General features: G+C 36.1%; 1 long non-coding RNA gene across 1 annotated transcript; it reads left to right on the forward strand.

Moving 5' to 3' along the window:
• The first annotated feature begins 671 nt into the window (after positions 1 to 671).
• Positions 672 to 2856, forward strand: LOC142174186 (uncharacterized). Its single transcript, XR_012703531.1, has 3 exons — positions 672 to 757; positions 2638 to 2703; positions 2823 to 2856. It is a non-coding gene; the product is annotated as an uncharacterized LOC142174186 (long non-coding RNA).
• Positions 2857 to 3278: the final 422 nt, after the last annotated feature.

Consider the following 3278-nt stretch of genomic DNA (forward strand, 5'->3'; position numbering starts at 1 on the left):
ATGGATATTAGGGGTGGGCATAAAATCCGAAAAACCGAATTCCGAACCGAACCAAATTAATTTGATATTTCGGTTTCGGTTTTTTCGGTTTTTCGGTCTAATTCGGTTATGAATTTTCGGTATTTCGGTTCGGTTTTCGGTTTTATACTTCTACAATTTTGGTAAATCGAAATACCGAAAATTAATACTACTAAGCCCAATTATAGGCTCAAATTAGGCATTCTCAATTCCTCAAAGTAGGGCATAACCGCATAAGGCATTACTCATTAGCCATTAGGGCTTGGTTAATGCTTACTGCTTCAGAAATCAGGCTTCACTATTCGACAGTTCGACCGGAGATATCATCGACTGGAGATATTATTGAAGAAGAAGACGAGAATCGAGTCATCGACTGGACGACTGCGAGTCTGCGACTCTGCGAGTCTAGGATATCACATATCAGTCTGCGAGTCTAGACGAGAATCGACTGCTTAGGATATCAGTCTACGTTTTGTAAGTCTCACTCTCATCTCATCTTCACCGGTCTACGACTGCTTAAGTTTTGACTTTTGAGTTTCCGCATGGGCCTTTAAATTATAATGGTCTGATTTTCTGCATCAAACGAAGTATACTGTTCCAGTGTAGGAAAATATCATAGGCGGTGATTTAGAGCTCGATTCGATTCCTCACTCCTCACAAATTCCGGGCAAAACGAAGTGTCGAAGACGCTGCTGTCCTGTTCCAGTGTTCCGAGCTCGATTCAATTTCAATTTCAAAGGTATGTTTCGCTTTATTTTGGTTGTACTGCTGATTGAATGAACTGCTCTTCCGAGCTTTTCCCTTTAGTAGGAAAATATCATCTGTATCACGTTCATGCTGTTTAATTCATTTGTAGATTTTGGTTTCAAAATAACTGTTACTGGGAATTTATGTTTATATTTGTTTAATTTTGTAGGGTAGCAACTAGCAAGGTAGTTAATTTGTTGATTGTTACTGATAGCTAGGTAGTTAATTTGTTGATTGTTCATTTATATTTATATTTGTTTAATTTTGTATAGATGGAAGATATAAGTAAAGTAAGTGATGTTGGTTCTAGTGAAAGTTTTCCTATTACGGTAGATAGTAACACCAACACCATTGATACTCAAGATTCCAAGAAAAGGAAAGCAATGCAACCTAGGTCTGACGTTTGGAACCATTTTGATAAATTTGAGGTTAATGGGGTTGGGAAAGCACGGTGTCGATATTGTAAACAAGCTTATGCTGCTAATTCATCTAAGAATGGAACAACAGGATTGAAGAATCATTTGCTTAGATGCAAAGAATACCCACTTAAAATTGCAGAAGATAATAGTCAAACAAAGCTAAATTTTCAATTTTGCCAAAATGATGAAGGATCAATTTGGAAATTTGATCAAAAAGTGGTTAGGAGGGCCTTAATTGAGATGATAGTTACTGATGAACTACCATTTAGCTTTGTAGAAAATGAAGGCTTTATGAAGTTTATGAGAAAAACTCAACCACTATTTCGTATTCCTTCTCGTAGAACAATAACAAGGAATTGTTATGAAGTTTACGGTGAATTGAGGCAAAATCTAAGAAGTTCTTTTAGCCTTTGACAAGTTGCATCTTTTTGATGATGGATTTTCTGCATATCAATGTTCTCATCTTTGTGAAGATGGTGGTAATACAGGTCCTCTTGAATCTGATGATTGGGTGAATGTGAGGAATGTGATAGAGTTTCTTGCACGATTTCACGAGCTAACTAAAAAAGTTTCAGGTTCACGTTATGTCACTTGTAATTCTCATTTTAAGGATGTATCTGAACTTTATTGTCATTTGAAAATGTGTTTAGCTAGTGAGGATGAGCATTTGAGAAAAATGGCTCAGCAAATGCAAGAAAAGTTCAAGAAGTATTGGGGTGAGCCTGAAAAGATGAATAAAATGATTTTTATTGCTTCCGTCTTGGATCCACGTAACAAATTTGAATATGTTGAGGGAGCACTTGAGAACTTTTTGGGGAGGAAAAAGGGAAGAAAATAAATGGTGAGGTGTATGCTTATATGAATTCTTTGTTTGGAGAGTATCTAAAAAAGTATTCAACTGAATCTTGTCCTCAATCTCCATCTAGTTCTACTTCATCTAACAACACATCTAATACACCTAGTGGGAGTGTTATAAGTGAATCAAAAATAAGAACTAAGCTTAGCTTGAAGAAACAAAAGGAAGACAATGGAAATGGGGGTGCTAAATCGGAGTTGGATAAATACATTAGTGAAGAACAAGAGCCTTATAGTGAAGAATTTGATATCTTAAGTTGGTGAAAAACACATGCTCCCAGATTTCCTATTCTTTCGGAGTTGGCTCGTGATGTGTTGGCAATTCCAATTTCTAGTGTGGCGTCGGAATGCGCGTTTAGCACTGGTGGTCGTATTCTTGATTCATTTAGGAGTTCATTGACTCCTAAATGTGTGCAAGCTCTTATTTGTCTTCAAGATTGGCTTAGAGAAGAGAAGAATCCTATTAATGTTGAAGAAGACTTGAAGTATCTTGAGGAAATCGAGCTTGGTAAGCTTTAATATTTTGTGTGTATTTTAATTCAAAATAATATATCATGCTTTTTCTTTTGTATGACATATTTGGTTGTATTATCTTTAGATATGGAAAATAATGGAAGCACTACTAGCATTGTTTGATGTATAGTTGCAACTTGCATCTTGAGTGGTAAGTTTAATACTCTATTTGTTTGGTGATAACTGATAATGATATACTTAATATTGTGTAGTTTTGTTTTATTATCATCAAACTATAATATTCTAACTTATGATTTATATTTTTTTTAGGTTCAAGTGCAATCATGCCCCGTGCTACTGCTCAAGAGTCATGACTGTTTGTTGAGGGATGCCCTCTCTGTTTTTGTTGCACTATGTTTAACTGTTTAAGTGTTAAGACTGTGCAGATTTGCAGTTGGCCAGTTGCAGTGTTGCACAGTTGCACTGTGTTTAAGTCTTAATACTTAAGAGTTAAGACTGTTTTTGTTGGACTGTGTTTAACTGTGTTTAAGTTGTTGGACTTGTTGGACTGTGTTAAGTGTTTAACTGTGTAATCAGTAATGTGCATTGTGCAGTTGGCAGTTGTGCAACTGCAGATATTATTCTGCAACTGCAGATGTTATTCTTGTGCAGTAATATAGTTGTGCAACTGCAGATGACCAGATGTTATTCTTGTTTCACAGTTTCAGGCTTTCAGGTTTCAGCCATGTGCAGTTGTGCTTGACTGCTTGTGCACGTTCACGTTGT

This window comes from Nicotiana tabacum, chromosome 20 (genome assembly GCF_000715075.1).
Source record: "Nicotiana tabacum cultivar K326 chromosome 20, ASM71507v2, whole genome shotgun sequence".
Classification (NCBI taxonomy): domain Eukaryota; kingdom Viridiplantae; phylum Streptophyta; class Magnoliopsida; order Solanales; family Solanaceae; genus Nicotiana; species Nicotiana tabacum.